Source organism: Pleurodeles waltl, chromosome 1_2, assembly GCF_031143425.1.
Source record: "Pleurodeles waltl isolate 20211129_DDA chromosome 1_2, aPleWal1.hap1.20221129, whole genome shotgun sequence".
NCBI lineage: Eukaryota > Metazoa > Chordata > Amphibia > Caudata > Salamandridae > Pleurodeles > Pleurodeles waltl.
In genome coordinates, this window is record NC_090437.1 from 465,217,179 (window position 1) to 465,236,647 (window position 19,469).

Genomic DNA, 19,469 nt, shown 5'->3' on the forward strand with positions numbered 1-19,469 from the left:
GAGGGGGCATGGTGCCCAGAGTGCTTCATCCTGCTAAGGACAGAGGTAGTGGATGTCAGTCTCCACTGGTTCTGGAGGGGGCATGGTGCCCAGAGTGCATCATTCACCCCGTGACGGACTCAGTTGCGTCAGTGCCCCTGCCGTTCATGGGCTAGCGGTGCTTCAGATGGCGGTGCCCTGTTCAGCAGTGCTTGAGATGGCGGTGCCCTGTTCAGCGGTGCTTCAGATGGCGGTCTCCCTTGCAGGGTCTCAGCTGCTGGCGGTCCTTCATGGCCCAGCGGGGCTGACGGTCCTTCATGGCTCAGCGTGGCTGGTGCTGGCAGTCCTTCATGGCCCAACGGGCCTTTTGCTGGCGGTCCTTCATGGCCCAATGGGCCTTTCGCTGGCAGTCCTTCATGGCTCAACGGGCCTTTTGCTGCCGGTTCTTCATGGCCCAGCTGGGCTTGTGCTGGCGGTGGCCTCCTGGGCAGCTGGGCTTGTGCTGGCGGTGGCCTCCTGGGCAGCTGGGCAGCTGGGCCGGTGCTGGCGGTGGCCTCCTGGGCAGCTGGGCTGGTGCTGGCGGTGGCCTTCTAGGCAGCTGGGCCGGTGCTGGCGGTGGCTTCCTGGGCAGCTGGGCTGGTGCTGGCGGTGGCCTCATGGGCAGCTGGGCTGGTGCTGGCGGTGGCCTCCTGGGCAGCTGGGATGATGGCGGTCTTCTCCGCCGTGCAGCTCTTTCCAGACTTGCCGGGTTTCTTGTGGCCCTTCCCCACTTTGGAAGGTGTCACAGCTGACTCCACACTCCCAACAGCACCCCTGGGAGCGGCTTTGGTGGCTGGAGTCTTCACCCTCTCCAGCCGGGCACTGGCCAACTTCTGATGCTTCACAGGTGGTGGACTGTCTGTGCTGTGGCTCCGTGCCACACTAGCTGCCCTGGTGGCCGGTGCACTCCAGATTCTGGTGACTACAGGCACCACTGGTCCCAGAAATGTTGTGGCTGAGGTGCTAGTTCGGGACCTAGGAGACGGACGGGGTGGGGGAGGTGTGGGAAAGAGGTCAAGGGTGAACAGGAAAAGTTTTTGGGACACACTGGGACGGGTAGCTGGTGGGGGATTGGGAGTGGAGGAAGAGGTGGTGGTTGTAGGAGGTGTACGTTTGGTGACTTTGGGTGAAGGTGCATGCGCTGGAGGCTGTCGTGAGGTGGATGGCTGTTGGGTGGGTGTGTGCCTGCGTTTGTGTATCTTGGGAGGGGGCGTCACAGCCACACTGGGAGAGGACACAGGGGACGTGTGAATGGTAGTGGGGGTGGCGACTGCAGGTGAGCGGGGTGTGGTGGTGGGTGTGCTGGAGAGGGACGTAGTAGCTATAGAGGTAGTGCATGCAGGTGTGAGTGTAGACGAGACTGGGAGGGAGGCGAGGAGGAGGGGGACACAGTGGAGGCAGTGGATGTTGGTGTCTGCATGTGTGTGATGCTTGCGTGAGTGCCTGTGGGATGTGTGGTGCTTATGTTTGCCTGAGCTTCCCTTGTGTGTTGACATGTGTGCATGTTGGTCTGTAGGTGTGCTTGGGATAGGCTGAGGTATAGAGGATTGGGTCGGGGTTGAGAAAGTTGGAGGGGGGAGGCTAGAGACGGGGACAATGGCTTCCATCAGTGCTGAGGCCAGAGTCTGAAAAGCTCGGTGAAGGGCCGCCTGACCAGAATGAATGCCCTCCAGGAATGCATTAGTTTGTTGCAACTGCCTCTCTACACCCTGGATGGCATTCAAAATGATAGACTGCCCAACAGGGAGGGACCTGAGGAGGTCAATGGCCTCCTCACTGAGGGCAGCAGGGCCTGAGGTGCCTGGGGGGAAGGTGATGCCCACCCTCCTGGGTGAGCGGGAACGGGGCAAAGGCTGAGGTACTGCTGGTAGGGCGGTACTGGTAGGGGGGGTGGCGGCTGTACCTGTAGATGCGGGGAGCACAGATGTTGCAGCAACCACAAGGGAGCTCCCATCAGAGGACGAGTCCGTGTCGCTGGTGTCAGTTCCTGTCCCCGCCGTGAAGCTCCCCTCGCCCTCTGTCCCACTGGTGAATTCAGACTCCGTAGTGTCGCCCTCCAGGGCCATGCGGGATGCAGCTCCCTTGTGCTCCGTTGCCACTGCTCCTCCGCCTGATGATGCTAATGCACACAAGAACAGGGAGACCACAAAAAGTGGGGGGGATGACAGAAGAAAGACATGTTGAGTGCATGCATTACCACTACCGTTGGTGGACACAACAGACAGAGAAGCCCCCTGCACTACGCTGCGCTCTTGGGCTCCTCTGTTCAATTTCTGGGAAATGGCCTACAAGGCTATGGACGACCTCTGCACACATAGATGACACAGGGGCATGACTACCTCTACTTGGCACTCTACAGAGGTGGGCTGGGGTGCCACATGGCCTGACATACTGAGGGGCCTTGCCTACGGAACTCGCCCTGGCCTAGGGAAACCCAAAGTCCACTTCCCCCACCCAGACACCTCCACTGCGCGCAAAGTCAGCAGAATGAGAGTGTACTCACCCCCTTGTGTCTGCTGTGCTGCCCTCAAGCACCCATCCAACTCCAGGTAAGCCACCGCCAGGATCCTGAACATCAGGGGGGTCACGGTGCGACGGGCACCCCTCCCACGTTGGGAGGCCATCCCCAGCTGAGCCTCCGAAGTCTTCTTGCTCCAGCGGCGAATGTCCTCCCATCTTTTCCGGCAGTGGGTGCTCCGTCTGTGGTAGACCCCCAGGGTCCGGACGTCCTTGGCGATGGCACGCCAAATATATTTTTTCTGGTGGACACTGACCTACATGAAATGTACAGGGGAAAAAGAGAAGTTATTACCAACTGCACCGTCAAAGTGATTGGTGCCCATCCCTACCCTTGCCATGTGGCACATGCATTCACCATCTTTCATGCACGCAGCACTCTCCCCCCTTCCTTCTTACATCCAGCCCTCTCCACACAGGCATAGCCCATATAGCATGCTCCCAGTGTACTTACCTGTTTGTCTGGAGGACTGTAGAGTAGCGTGTACTGGGGGAGGACCCCATCCACGAGTTTCTCCAACTCCTCTGATGTGAAGGCAGGGGCCCTTTCCCCAGACACTCGAGCCATTGTCTCTTCCAGACAGAGGTCACAGCAGCACTTGCAGTGTAGGTCCTCTCCTGTCGAAGATCAGGTATCGAGTGATTGAAGTGATAGAAAATGGCAGTCACGTCCGCGGCGGTGCGTTCCGTCAACACCGGCGTACATCGTCATTGGCTCCTGGGACCCATAGGGTCCAATGTTAACCAATGCAGCATTGCGCCGCGGTCTTCGACCGCCTACCGCGACGGTGTACAACGCCAGCGCAGTTACCTCACATCCCATTGTCCCACTTTACAGGTCAGGCAGCCGCCTTTTCAGGGGCCCACATGGTTTTATTTCCAACTGCGTCACTCATACCTAGGCCTAGACTCAACACACATACAGGCCACCTTTTGTGTATGATAGGTGTTCTGTGTAAACTGTGGGTACGTACCTCTGAGTTGTTTGACTCTGTGATCGATGTTGTCCTTCATAGGCACCGTCCGCTGGGACATGTGAGGAGATGGCAGCATCCTCTGGTGTACCGACCGTTGGTGGACCTGTCGACAATGGAGGAGCAACATATGATTATCACCTACAGGCTTGACCATGCCACAATCCAGGAACTGTGTACCCAGTTGGAAACAGACCTGATGTCAGCAATCCGCCATCCCACAGGAATCCCCCCTCAAGTGCATGTGCTATCAGTGCTCCATTTCCTTGCAAGTGGTTCCTTTCAGACAACAGTGGCCCAGGGATGTCCCAGCCTATGTTTTCCAACGTATTGTCCAGAGTGTTGTCTGCCCTTCTGAAACACATGCGGAGCTACATTGTTTTCCCTAAGGTGGAGGATTTGCCTACAGTGAAAGCTGATTTTTATGTCCTGGGGCACATCCCCAACATCATAGGTGCCATTGATGGGACCCATGTGGCTTTGGTCCCCCCCACAGGAGTGAACAGGTGTACAGAAACCGGAAGAGTTATCATTCTATGAATGTACAGATGGTATGTTTGGCAGACCAGTACATCTCCCATGTGAATGCCAAGTTTCCTGGCTCAGTGCATGATGCCTACATCCTGCAAAATAGCAGCATCCCTTATGTGATGGGTCAACTCCAGAGGCACTGTGTGTGGCTATTAGGTGAGCACCTGGAAGCAATTCAGTGGGAATGGTTGTCTGGGTCTGGGGATATCCCTCCAGGTTAGTGAGTGTCTAACAGTTGTCCCTCACCATTTGCAGGTGACTCTGGTTACCCCAACCTGTCATGGCTACTGACCCCAGTGAGGAATCCCAGGACATGGGCAGAGGAATGCTACAATGAGGCCCATGGGCGAAATAGGAGGGTAATTGAGCGGACCTTCGGCCTCCTGAAGGCGAGGTTCAGGTGCCTCCATATGACAGGTGGATCCTTATTCTACTCACCAAAGAAGGTGTGCCAGATCATCGTGGCCTGCTGTATGCTTCATAACTTGGCTTTGCGACAACAGGTGCCTTTTCTGCAGGAGGATAGTCCAGATGGCGGTGTTGTTGCAGCTGTGGAGCCTGTGGACAGTGAGGACGAGGAAGCAGTGTAAGAAGACATGCACAACAGGGACTCAGTGATCCAGCAATATTTCCATTGAGACACAGGTAAGAATACAGAGCTGCCTATGTACTTTAACACTATAACCTCTCTACTGTGTGTCGTTTTCACCCAGTGTATGGTCACTGAGTTGTCACTTTCCCTTACGATTTCACAGATGTGGGTCCCACTGTGTGACATCTGCTTAGATTCCTCATGGACTAGAGCTGTGTGACATAGGTATGTTGACATTAAACTTGAAAGAACATTTTGTCACTGTAATTGTTAATACACTATTTCGAAATCACAGACTGGCTCCAGATTGTTTTGTGCTTTAAGTGTGTTTATTTAAGTGCTCAATATTGGACGGGGTAGTGAAATGGTGAGGGGTGATGGCGGAGGAATGTCCATGGCAGAGTCCAGTCTATTAGTCTCACAAGTGCATTGCCCATATGGGCATAGGAAGTGGAGCTGGGGCAGTTTCAGTATGGACAGGGTGACAAAGTGGGACAGTAGGATGACAATCAGGGTGGTCTTATTTCTTGGTGGGGGTCTTGGCATCATGCTCTGTCTTTGTCCTGGATCTCAGGGACTGTTTGCAGGGTGGTTCTCCCTCTGCAGGGGGTGGGGTGCTGGTGTGGTGGTCCTGTGGCGGGGGTCCTGTCCACTAGCGCCGGCGGAGGTGGTGGGCAGTTCATCGTCCATGCTAGTGTCAGGGGCCCCTTGTAGTGCCACAGTGTCCCTCCTGGTGTTCACGAGTTCCTTCAGCACCCCTACTATGGTGCCCAGGGTGGAGCTGATGGTTCTGAGTTCCTCCGTGAAGCCCATATACTGTTCCTCCTGCAGGCACTGGGTCTCCGGAAACTTGGCCAGTACCATTGCCATCGTCTCCTGGGAGTGGTGGTAGGCTCACATGATGGAGGAGAGGGCCTCGTGGAGAGTGGGTTCCCTTGGCCTGTCCGCCCCCCTGTCGTACAGCAGCCCTCCTAGTTCCCCTGTGTTCCTGGGCCTTGGTCCCCTGGATCGTGTGCCCACTACCACTGCCCCAGGTCCCTGTTGTTGTTGGGGTGGTGGGTTATCCTGGGTTCCCTGTAGTGGTGGACACACAGCTGATTGACGTGTCCTGGGAACGGAGGTATGGGCCCGCTGGGTAGGTGCTGTGCTGGTGTTTCCAGTTTGTGGAAGGTCTGTAGTGGCCTGTGACTGGGTGATGGGAACCGACTGTCCAGAGGTCCCCGATGGGCCGGGCTGGTCATCTAGATCCAGTTGGACAGTGGTGCTGTCATCATTGTGGGCCTCTTCTGTTGATGGTGTGGACATGTGTGGACCCTCCTGTCTGGTGACGTTGGGTAGGGGTCCTGCAGGGGTATAAAAGGATGGTTATTACATCTGTGTGTGTCATGGTGTGCAATGGGTGGGTGACCGTGTACCCCAGTGCTTGCATTCCTGTGTGAGACCTTGTTTGAGGATGGTTTAGGGGGTTGTATGGGTATGTGAAGTGGGCATGCTTTAGTGATGGGTGTCCATGCTTTGTTGTAGCATGCAGGGCTTGGTGTTGGGATGGGTGGTTTGTGATATTGGGACATATGTGAGGAGTTGGGGTGCTGGTGGTGAGGGTGGGGGTATGTGATAGCATGCAGGTAGGGTGGGGGTTGTAATAGTTAAGATTTGACTTACCAGAGTCCATTCCTCCACCTACTCCTGCGAGGCTCTCAGGATGCAGAATCTCCAAGATCTTCTCCTCCCATGTTGTTAGTTGTGGGGGAGGAGGTGGGGGTCTGCCGCCAGTCCGCTGAACCTCCTGGTGGTGTCTTGAGACCACGGAACGCACATTCCCCCGTAGGTCGTTCCACCTCTTCCTGATGTCCTCCCGATTTCTTGGGTGCTGTCCCACTGTGTTGACCCTGTCCACTATTCTTCGCCATAGCTCCATCTTCCTTGCAATGGAGGTGTGCTGCACCTGTGATCCGAATAGCTGTGGCTCTACCCGGACGATTTCCTCCACCATGACCCTGAGCTCCTCCTCCGAGAACCTTGGGTGTCTTTGTCGTGCCCTGGGGTGGTGTAGGTGATGTGTGGGGTGGAGTGTGTGGTGATATGTGTGCTGATATGTAGTGGTGTGTTGTGTGAGGTGTGTGGAAGTTGTGTGGGTGATGGTGTTGTGTGCCTGTGGATGCTGTTGTTCTTGCTGGTGCTCTCTCTCTGGCCTTCTATCGGTAATTGTGGTCGTAGGGGTTTGTGGGTGATGTGGGTGTGTGTTTTATATTGTATTGGGTGTGTGGGAGTGGTGTGTGTATGTGTATCAGGTGTGTGTATTTTGAATTGTCCAATGTGGTAGTGTTTTGTAAGAGTGTGTGTATTTTGAGCACGGCGGTGTGTACCGCCAATGGAATCCAGTGGTTGAAAGACCGCCGCGTGGATTTGTTTGTTGTGATAGTGTGGACGTATTTCTGTTGGCGTGACGGTGGAGGTTTTGTTTTCGCCAGTTTATCACTGACCTTTGGTGTGGCGGACTTGTGTGGGTGTCTGAATTTTGGCGGATTCCGAAATGTGGGTCATATTAGCTGTGGCGGAATTCCGCGGCCGCAGCGGTGTGTTGGCGGTCTTCTGCACGGCGGTATGCGGCATTTACCGCCAATGTTGTAATGACGGCCTTAATATCTTACAATTTACTTCTTCCATCATTCTCCCTCAGCATGCACTCTAGAGTTGCTATGTCACTTTCCAAACTTTGCTGCCTATTCCTGGGCGGTCTCAGCACCCCTGCATGCTTGGACATAGTGACACCCCGGATGTATACTTTAAAAACAGTCTAAAATCTTGCCACCGGGTCAATATTGTCAGTAAAGAATTTGCCAATCACCTGTCCAAGTTCTTCTTGGAACACCATGCCTAGAAGGGAATAGGATAGAAGCCGCCAGATCAAGGCAGAGTGCTTGCGAGCATCTAATGTCAGCTCCACCAACACAGGTGAGTGATCTGAATAGGTGCATGGTAAATGCCTGCATTGCTGATAATAGGTAGCCAAACATTTGGATAATAGCCAATAGCCTATGCACATGTGAATGTCGTATACTCTGGAGTAGTGAGTTAAATGCCATGCCATTTGGGGCTCTATGTCGTCAAATATCCATCAGGCCTCTCTTTCTGGAGATACCTTTGATGGTGCAAGCTACAGTCAAAGGCCGTAAGGTGGGGACCTATACCCATCCTGCTCTGGAATAAAACCACTATTAAAATCCCACCCCATATTTGGGACAGATCTCTACGTTGTGAAGGTTAGTGTGCAAGTCATAATAGAACTGCTGGTCATCGTAAGTAGGGCTGAATACACCCACTATCCCTATTTCCATGCTCTCTTTATGACAACATACTATCAAGTAGCGACTTTCTGGGTCAGCTTTCACATCCCTCAACTTAATGCCCTTTCTCACAGAGAACAAGACTCCTCTCACTTGTGAGGTAAAGTACACTTCATAGCGTTCCCCTTTCAAGCAACTCAGGGGTGTCACTGTCAAAGGCTAAGTGCCTCTCCTGCAGAAGAGTGACATCCATGCAGTGCCTCTGCAAGTATGCTACTTCAGTTTGCATTTTCCTGTGATCATTCATTCACCTGACATTCCAGGGAAGGAATTTCAATCATGGTAGGCCCGTCACTGTTACTATCCGCTCACACACTTCTCCATATGCCAACTTGGAAACCACTGATCATGTGAAAAACCATAGTACAGTCTCTGTATGTTTGCCTTGCTCTTTCGTGCAGACATAGGTTGTTCTTACCGCTTCGTCTTCCACCCACACTAAAATACCCAACTTGCTGTGCAATAAGGTGAACACCTCCCTATCCCTCCACCTCTCTCAAAATTAAAAAACCAAGCAAACATTGTGGAGCACACATGAGGACAGATGTTGCCCTGCCTACCCCCGTCGCAAGTTGCAGCAGGGGTCCGACTTCATACATAGAGTGTGCTGTATGATATGTGATTACAGCAATGACAGGAAGAATCTATCCACCTTCACCCATCACAACATTGTTGCAAATACCTATTGAGAATAAAGTCCAACAGTCTGCAGTCACAGTGTTGTCAGGGGATTCCACAACAGTATAATCCAACCTCCCAAACTGTGTCAGTTAATTCAGATTGACAGATACCAGAACATTCATACAAGACTAAAGTTATGAGACAGAATATGTTCAGCTCAAGCTAGTTTAATCTGTACTTGGAGTTGCCAGCTTTTAGTCAGTGGAGCTTTCATGACACTCCCTCAGCAGGACCACACAGTTGACAAGGAACATAGTGCAAGTTGCTACACCTTAGTAGGTCTCTAATTCTGTTCATCACAGCCCTACAATTCCGAGGACTCCTCCTGGCCAAGCCGCAGTGATTGCTTCTGTACAATGGAAAAGGCTTACTGTTTAAGGAACAGCTATAGTTGCCTGGGGTCACTGAAGATCACCACCCTCAGTCTAGCCAGATAATGCATGCTGTAGTCTATGTGGGACTCTTATAAATACTGCTTTACCACTGTAAATTGGCTCAGTGCCTCCTGAACATACTGCATGAAGTCTAGGTAGACCAAGATCCCCACACACACATATGTCGCAAGCTCTACGGATTGCAGCATCTTGATCCCCATAATTCAGCAGCCTCCCCATTATTGAGTGCAGCTGTGCTCCCAGCACTGGGAGAGCTGCTAAGAACCAATGAACCTGTTCTATTACAAACAGCTCTGAAAAAGTCTCTCACCCTGTAATGTCTATCAAAAGTTGCTCCAGAAATTTCTCCATGGTGCTGTTATTGGTCGACTCAGTCAGTCCTACGATCCAAAGATTATTGAACTGTGATCTTACTTGAAGGTCATCAGCCTAGGTGTGCAGCATTGCGAGCACTTTATCTAGATTCTTATGAGATGGCGAAGTAGTCACCTGCTCATCTTTGATCTTAGCCATCCTTCTTTTCACTGAGTCTAGTCGTTCAGTGTGTTTATCCAGGCACTCTGACATTATATCCATCCTGAATGACAAGGTATCTATTTTCCCATCAATTTTGAAGGGGCTGTAGTGCATCTTTGTCAACATGAGCCACAGGTCAGTGCCAATCTCCTGCTCCCCAGCACCAGTCATTGCATCTTCCATCAAGGAGCTGTCTTCTCAGCCCTTGCCTGTTTTGCACCAGTCAAATTACAGCTCGTGTAGGGACTTGTCAGAGTTGCCCATGGTTCAAAAGCACCACCTCAAAGTCTGTAATGCACCCAAGAGAGTGCCTCATTCCACCTCTGCAGCAAACCACCCCTTGTATTGGTCACTTTCCTTGGTGTGTGCTGCCTTAGGGGTACTTCATCACTGCCTGCCATAAGCAGCCTCACTTAACCCACTGTGTCCAATCTCACAGTAGCTCAGTCTTGGCTGCGCCTCCACCTGCAAAGTAGATTTCAGTCACTATCTTTGCTTGTCACATCTTTGAGGTCGCACTACAGCACTTCTCTCCCTACTGAGTGTACAAAGGCGCTATGCTGCGAGCAGAGCCAAAAAACCCTGTGTGTGACTGTCTCTGGCTGGTCCACTCTACCGCATGCAGGATATCGCTGACTCTCTTCAAAGTCCACACTGAGGATGCTCAGCAACCAGAGTAGTGCTGACTCCTTCCAGTTCAAGTACCACAATCCGTCTGCTCCAGTACTCTTTACCATTGCACTGCAGACTGCTCCTCATCCCCAGGCAAACCTGATAGGCACATCCCCAGCTAATTACTGGCAGAACGGTCCCTCCTATTGTGAAGCACAGGCTCCTGTTCAGGCATCAGCACCAGGCTTCACTTCAAACCGAGACAGTGCAGAGGCACAAATCTCCTCTCTACCTTTTGCAAGCTAGTGTCGCCTCTGCTGTGTCTCCTCTCTCAGTAGGCCTCAGACAGACTGTCCAGCTGCTATATTGTTTCTGGTATTGCAACACCTTGCATCCCACTCCCCTAGACTAGACAGGTATGCAATTCTCATATTTCGGTAGCAGGGCAAACAGCAGTCCATTTCATAGTCATTCTTGTTTCATCATGTGTAAAACAGCACCAGGATTCTGTAGGATAATTTGCAGACAGAGGAGCTCACCTAAAACGCAGCTATCATCAGCCCAGGAAAGCTCCACCCTTGCATCAAACTTGTTAATGGCTTTTTTAATGAACTGGTGTAATGGTGATTCACACAAATCTTTCCAGTTCACCACCGGCCTGGCAGTGAACTCTCAATTTGGTGGGTGAAGTAAAGGTATGGTTTTGGACATAAAGGCCCTCAATACGACTTCAGCCATCTTTTAAAAAGACCACTGATGGCTCAGGTGCCATAAGACAACCAGTGCTGGTGGTCTTCCAACCGCCATAGTACGACTACTGAAGGATTTCCAATAAAATTTGGGCCAAAATCCATCAGCAGTCGTCACCGCCATGCCAAAAGGACTCCGTCCTCCGTATTACGAGCAGTAATACAGTGTGGTGGTGTCCTGATGGTGGGGCGCTACCGGCAGTTGAACTGCTAGGTCCTCTTCCCTGGCAGATGACCTCCTACCCGGACAAGGTCGATGGACAGGGGGGGAGTGGGAGGGTAGGTGCTGTTTTTCTGTGTGTGTGTGTGTGCGTGTGTGAATGCGTGTGTGATTGTTGAAGTGAGTGCATATTGGAATGTTTGTGTGAATGTGTGTCTGTTGATGCAAGTGAATTAGTGTATGGATGTGTGTTGTTGAATGAATGTATGTATGCATGTGGGTGAATGTGTGTATGTAAATGTTGGTCAATGATTGTATGTAAGTGTTGGTTAATGATGTGTGTATGTGATGGTGAATGCGTGTATGTAAGCGTTGGTGAATGCGTGTATGCGGGGTGCATTTTGGTGTGTGTGTGTTTGTGTATGCAGGGAGGGTGGTGTTGTCATAGAAGAGCGGCAGGTGAGTCATGTAAATGATGAAGAGCGGTCAGGGAGTCATCTGCCAGTGGCAGGAAAGGAATTTCCTGTCTCTGGCAGCCTTTTTGCCAGGGTTTTCGTGGCTGTGCTATAGTCGAGGAAACCCTGGTGGAAAGGCAACTCGTACGACCACCGGCGGTCTTCAGAGGACCGCCCGCCAAGAGGTCCTGTCCTCCAGCCCGACAATCCTACCGCCCTGGTGGTACCAGAGGAGATGGGGCAGTTTGGCAGAGGCCAGACCACCACACTCGTAATATGGTGGTCTTCACCACCGGGCCGTCTGCAGTGAGAATGCCACTGCAGACCTAGCGGCTTTTGGACCGCCAGGTTCATAATGTGGGCCAAAGTCTTTTGCCACCCTAAGGGCCTCATTACGAAGCTGGCGGCTTAAGACCGCTAGCCTCTAAACGGCGTTCGGTCTGCCACAGACAGGATGGTCCAACCGCCACATTATGACAGTGGCAGAGCCACCACGGTCAAACAGCCGACACTGCTGTAGCCAGCATGCAGCCTGGTGGTCCCGGCAGTTGTAATCCGCCAGGGCAGCACTACAAGCAGCGCTGTCCTGGGGATTATGAGTCCCCATCCGCCAGCCATTCCATGGCGGTAAACACTGCCATGGAAAGGCTGGCGGAATGGGGGTGTCGGGGGCCCATGGGGGCCCATGCACTACCCATACACTTGGCAGTGCATGGACCCCCATGCACAGCCCCATTGAGCATTTCACTGCCTAAATTCCGGGCAGTGAAATGCGCGACGTGTGCTGCTGCACCCAACGCACCACAACATTGCTGCCAGCTCAATTACGAGTCGGGGTTAATGTTGTGGTGAACATTTTGCTGGGCCAGCAGGCGAAAATTTTGTTTTAGTCCTCTGGTAAAGACGAAAACTCCTAATATGGCAAGCAAAAGACCTCCCGTAATGGAGGTCTTTTGTCTGCAGTGGCTTCGGCGGTCCTGTGAAAGGACCGGTGAAGTTGTAATGAGGCCCTAACTGTCTTTGCTCTGCCTGTCAAATTCTAAATTGGGTGCTAAATATTTAAAGAAACCTGCAGCAATACAAAACTGATTTCTTTTTGTGTGCATTACTTTGGTGAGGTTGGTGAAAGGTGTGAAAAAACCTGGTGAAGACAGTGACAAATCTGTTTTGTTATTTATTGAGCAATATGTGATGTAAGAGTCCAAATAAATCTCAAGAGTAAAAGTCTTAAAAAGCAAGTCTTGTGTTTTCAGTCACACAAATGTGAAAAATAGTGTTGTCATAGACAGAATGAAAGGGAAACACTACATCAAATATTGCTTTGGTTTTGTTGAGGCTGTGATTTCTAAATGGAGAGCAAACTGTGTCATCACTGGAGTCAGACATGTGACTGGTAAGTCACCAAAATCACAGATGATATTAAAAGAAGCAAAGGTACTAAACTTATCAATGACTTCAAGCCTGTTCACTACACACAAATCCATTGTTGATTCCTATGTAACAAAGACCTTCAATACAACATTGGTGATAAAAGCCGATTACCGCCGCGCAGAAGACCGCCAACACACCGCCACCGCCGAGGAATTCCGACACAGCTATTCTGACCCACAGTTCGGAATCCGGCAAAATTCAGACACCCACACAAGTCCGCCACACCAAAGGTCAGTGATAAACTGGCGATAACAAAACCTCCACCGTCACACCAACAGAAATACGCCCACACTATCACGACCCACGAATCAAAATACACACACATTTACAAAACACAGCCACATTGGACAATTCCAAATACACACACCTGATACACATACACACACCACTCCCACACACCCAATACAATATAAAACACACACCCACATCACCCACAAACCCCTACTACCAAAAATTCCAAAAGAAGGCCAGAGAGAGACAGCACCAGCAAGAACAACAGCATCCACAGGCACACAACACCATCACCCACAGAACTTCCACGCACCTCACACAACACACCACTACATATCAGTACACTTATCACCATACACTCCACCCCACACGTCACCTACACCACCCCATGGCACGGCAAAGACACCCCAGGTTCTCAGAGGAGGAGCTCAGGGTCATGGTGGAGGAAATCGTCCGGGTAGAGCCACAGCTATTCGGATCACAGGTGCAGCACACCTCCATTGCAAGGAAGATGGAGCTATGGCTAAGAATCGTGGACAGAGTAAACGCAGTGGGACAGCACCCAAGAAATCGGGAGGACATCAGGAAGAGGTGGAACGACCTACGGGGGAAGGGTCATTCCGTGGTCTCAAGACACCACCTGGCGGTTCAGCGGACTGGCGGCGGACCCCCACCTCCTCCCCCACAACTAACAACATGGGAGGAGCAGGTCTTAGCGATTCTGTATCCTGAGGGCCTCGCAGGAGTAGGTGGAGGAATGGACTCTGGTAAGTCAAATCTTAACTATTACATCCCCCACCCTACCTGCATGCCATCACATACCCCCACCCTCACCCTCACCCCATCACTCTAACTCCTCACAAATGTCCCTACATCACAAACCACACATCATAACACCAAGCCCTGCATACAACAACAAAGCATGGACACACATCACCAAAGCATGCCCACTGCACATACCCACACAACCCCCTAAATCATCATCACACAAGGTCCCACACAGGAATGCAAGCACTGGGGTACACAGTCACCCACCCATTGCACACCATGGCACACACAGATGCAATAACCATCCTTTTATACCCCTGCAGGACCCCTACCCAACGTCACCGGACAGGAAGGTCCACACATGTCCACACCACCAACAGAAGAGGCCCACAGTGATGACAGCACCTCTGTCCAACTGGATCTAGATGCCCAGCCCGGACCATCGTGGACCTCTGGACAGTCGGTTCCCCTGACACAGTCACAGGCCACTACAGACCTTCCCCCCTCTGGAAACACCAGCACAGCACCCACCCAGCGGGCCCATAATTCTGTCACAAGGACACGTCAATCAGCAGTGTGTCCACCACTACAGGGAACCCAGGCTAACCCACCACCCCAGCAAAAACAGGGACTTGGGGGCAGTGGCAGTGGGCACACGGTCCAGGGGACGGAGGCCCAGGAACACAGGGGAACTGGTAGGGCTGCTCTGCGACAGGGGGCGGAAAGGCCAAGGGAACCCACTCTCCACGAGGCCCTCTCCTCCATCATGGGAGCCTACCACCACTCCCAGGAGACGATGGCAACGGTACTGGCCAGGTTTCAGGATACCCAGCGCCTGCAGGAGGAACAGTATATGGGCTTCAGGGAGGAACTCAGAACCATCAGCTCCACCCTGGGCACCATCATAGGGGTGCTGAAGGAACTCGTGAACACCAGGAGGGACACTGTGTTACTGCAAGAGGCCCCTGACACTAGCATGGACAATGAACTGCCCACCACCTCCGCCGGCGCTAGTGGACAGGACCCCCCGCCACAGGACCACCACACCAGCACCCCACCCCCTGCAGAGGGAGAACCACCCCGCAAACGGTCCCTGAAATCCAGGCCAAAGACAGAGCACGATGCCAAGACCCCCACCAAGAAACGAGACCACCCTGATTGTCATCCTACTGTCCCACTTTGTCACCCTGTCCATACTTAAACTGCCCCAGCTCCACTTCCTATGCCCATATGGGCAATGCACCTGTGAGACTAATAGACTGGATTCTGCCATGGACATTCCTCCGCCATCACCCCTCACCGTTTTACTACCCCCTCCAATATTGAGCACTTAAATAAACACACTTCAAGCACAAAACAATCTGGAGTCTGTCTGTGATTTCAAAATAGTGTATTAGCAATTACAGTGACAAAATGCTCTTACAATTGTAATGTCAACATACCTATGTCACACAGCTCTAGTCCATGAGGAATCTAAGCAGATGTCACACAGTGGGACCCACATCGTAAGGGAAAGGGAAAGTGACAACTCAGTGCCAAGGACAGACAGTAGAGAGGTAGTAGTGTTAAAGTACATGTAGTAGGCAGGTCTGTACTCTTACCTGTGTCTCACTGGAAATATTGCTGGATCACTGAGTCCCTGTTGTTCATGTAGTCTTCCTCCGCTTCCTCGTCTTCACTGTCATCTGGACCATCCTCCTGCAGAAAAGGCACCTGTCATCGCAAAGCCAAGTTGTGAAGCATACAGCAGGCCACGATGATCTGGCACACCTTCTTTGGTGAGTAGAATAAGAATCCACCTGTCATATGGAGGCACCGGAACCTGGCCTTCAGGAGGCCGAAGGTCCGCTCGATCACCCTCCTAGTTCGCCCATGGGCTTCATTGTAGCGTTCCTCTGCCCTTGTCCTGGGATTCCTCACTGGGGTCGGTAGCCATGACAGGTTTGGGTAACCAGAGTCACCTGCAAATGGCGAGGGACAACTGTTAGACACACACTAACCTGCAGGGATATCCCCAGACCCAGACAACCATTCCCACTGTCTTGCTCCCAGGTGCTCACCTAATAGTGACACACGGTGCCTCTGGAGTTGACCCATCACATAAGGGATGCTGCTATTCCGCAGGATGTAGGCGTCATGAACTGAGCCAGGGAACATGGGAGATGTAATGGTTGGCCAAACATACCATCTGTACATTCATTGAATGATAACTCTTCCTGTTTCTGTACACCTGTTCACTCCTGTGGGGGGGGACCAAAGCGACATGGGTCCCACCAATGGCACCTATGATGTTGGGGATATGTCCCAGGGCATAGAAATCACCTTTCACTGTAGGCAAATCCTCCACCTCAGGGAAAACGATGTAGCTCCGCATGTGTTTCAGAAGGGCAGACAACATTCTGGACAACACGTTGGAAAACATAGGCTGGGACATCCCTGATGCTATGGCCACTGTTGTTTGAAATGACCCACTTGCAAGGAAATGGAGCACTGAGAGCCCCTGCACTTGAGGGGGGATTCCTGTGGGATGGCAGATTGCTGACATCAGGTCTGGCTCCAACTGGCTACACAGTTCCTGGATTGTGGCACGGTCAAGCCTGTCTGTGATAATCACATGTCGCTCCTCCATTGTCGACAGGTCCACCAACGGTCGGTACACCGGAGGATGCCGCCATCTCCTCACATGTCCCAGCAGACGGTGCCTATGAAGGACAACAGCGAGCACAGAGTCAAACAACTCAGAGGTACGTACCCACAGTTTACACAGAACACCATTCATACACAAAAGGTGGCCTGTATGTGTGTTGAGTCTAGGCCTAGGTATGTGTGATGTAGTTGAAAATTAATCCATGTGGGCCCCTGAAATGGCAGCTGCCTGACCTCTAAAGTGGGACAATGGGATGTGAGGTAACTGCGCTGGCGTTGTACACAGTCGCGGTAGGCGGTCGAAGACCGCAGCGCAATGCTGCATTGGTTAGCATTGGACCCTGTGGGTCCCAGGAACCAATGTCGATGTACGCCGGCGGTGACAGTACGCACCGCCGCGGACGTGACCGCCATTTTCTATCTGTTCAATCAGTCGATACCTGATCTTCGACAGGAGAGAACCTACACTGCAAGTGCTGCTGTGACCTCTGTCTGGAAGAGACAATGGCTCGAGTGTCTGGGGAAAGGGCCCCTGCCTTCACATCGGAGGAGTTGGAGAAACTCGTGGATGGGTCCTCCCCCAGTACACGCTACTCTACAGTCCTCCAGACACTGGGAGCATGCTGTATGGGCTATGCCTGTATGGAGAGGGCTGGATGTAAGAAGGAAGGGGGAGAGTGCGGCGTGTATGAAACAACGGTGAATGCATGTGCCACATGGCAAGGGTAGGGATGGGGCCAATCACTTTGACGGTGCAGTTGGTAATAACTTACTCTTCCCCCTGTACATTTCATGTAGGTCAGCGCCCACCAGAAAAAAGATATTTGGCGTGCCATCGCCAAGGACGTCCGGACCCTGGGGGTCTACCACAGACGGAGCAACCACTGCCGGAAAAGATGGGAGGACATTCGCCGCTGGAGCAAGAAGACGGCGGAGGCTCAGCTGGGGATGGCCTCCCAACATTGGAGGGGTGCCCGTCGCACCATGACCCCCCTGATGTTCAGGATCCTGGCGGTGGCCTACCCAGAGCTTGATGGGCACTTGAGGGCATCACAGCAGACACAAGGGGGTGAGTACACTCTCATTCTGCTGACTGCGCTCAGTGGAGGGGTCTGGGTGGGGGAGGTGGGCTGTGGGTTTCCCTAGGCCAGGGGGAGTTCCGTAGGCAAGGTCCCTCCGTAAGGCAGGCCATGTGGCACCCCACCCCACCTCTGTAGAGTGCCAAGTACACTTAGTCATGCCCCTGTGTCATCTACGTGTGCAGATGTCGCCCATAGCCTTGTAGGGCATTTCCCAGGAATTGAACAGTGGAGCCCAAGAGCGCAGAGTAGTGCAGGGGGCTTCTGTGTCTGTTGTGTTCGCCAACTGTAGCGGTAATGCATGCACTCAACATGTCTTTCTTCTGTCATCGTCCCCCTTTTTGTGGTCTCCCTGTTCTTGTGTGCATTAGCATCATCAGGCGGAGAAGCAGTGGCACCGGAGCATCAGGGGGCTGCATCCCACATGGCCATGGAGGGCCAAACTACGGACTCAGACTTCACCAGTGGGACGTAGGGCAAGGGGAGCTCCACGGCGGGGACAGGAGCTGAGACCAGTGACACGGACTCGTCCTCTGATGGGAGCTCCCTTGTGGTGGCGGCAACATCTGTGCCCCCCCATCTACAGGTACTGCCGCCACCCCCCTCCCAGCACCACCCTCCCAGCAGCCCCTCAGCCTTCGCCCCGTGCCCGCTCACCCGGGAGGGTGGGCATCACCTTCGCCCCAGGCACCTCAGGCCCTGCCCCAGTCACCTCTGCTGCCCTCACAGAGGAGGCCATTGACCTCCACAGGTCCCTCACTGTTGGGCAGTCTACCATTTTGAATGCCATCCAGGGTGTAGAAAGGCAGTTGCAACAAACAAATGCATTCCTGGAGGGCATTCATTCTGGTCAGGCGGCCCTTCACCGAGCTTTTCAGACTCTGGCCTCAGCACTGATGGCAGCCATTGTCCCTGTGTCTTGCCTCCCCCCTCCAACTTCCTCCACCCCGACCCAATCCCCTATACCTCAGCCTATCCCAAGCAGACCTACAAACCAGCATGCACACACCTAAACACACAAGGGAAGCTCAGGCAGACATAATCACCACACATCCCACAGGCACTCACGCAAGCATCACACACATGCAGACACACCAACATCTGCTGCCTCCACTGTGACCCCCTCCTCCTCGTCTCCCTCCTCCCTCCCAGTCTCATCTACACTCACACCTGCATGCACTACCTCTACAGCCACTACGTCCCTCTCCAGCACACCACCAACACACCCCGCTCACGTGCAGTCACCACCCTCACTACCATTCACACGTCCCCTGTGTCCTCTCCCAGTGTGTCTGTGACGCCCCCTCCCAAGATACACAAACGCAGGCACACACCCACCCAACAGCCAGCCACCTCACGACAGCCTCCAGCCAGCGCATGCACCTTCACCCAAAGTCAAACGAACACCTCCTACAACAACAACCTCTTCCTCCACTCCCAAACCCCCTCTAGCTACCCGTCCCAGTGTGTTAAAAAAACTTTTCCTGTCCAACCTTGACCTCTTTCCCACACCTCCCCACCACGTCCGTCTTCTAGGTCCCGAACTAGCACCTCAGCCACAACATCTCCGGGACCAGTGGTGCCTGTAGTCACCAGAATCTGGAGTGCACTGGCCACCAGGGCAGCCAGTGTGGCACGGAGCCACAGCACAGACAGTCCCCCACCTGTGAAGCATCAGAAGTTGGCCAGTGCCCGGCGGGAGAGGGGGAAGACTCCAGCCACCAAAGCTGCTCCCAGGGGTCCCGGTGGGAGTGTGGACTCATCTGT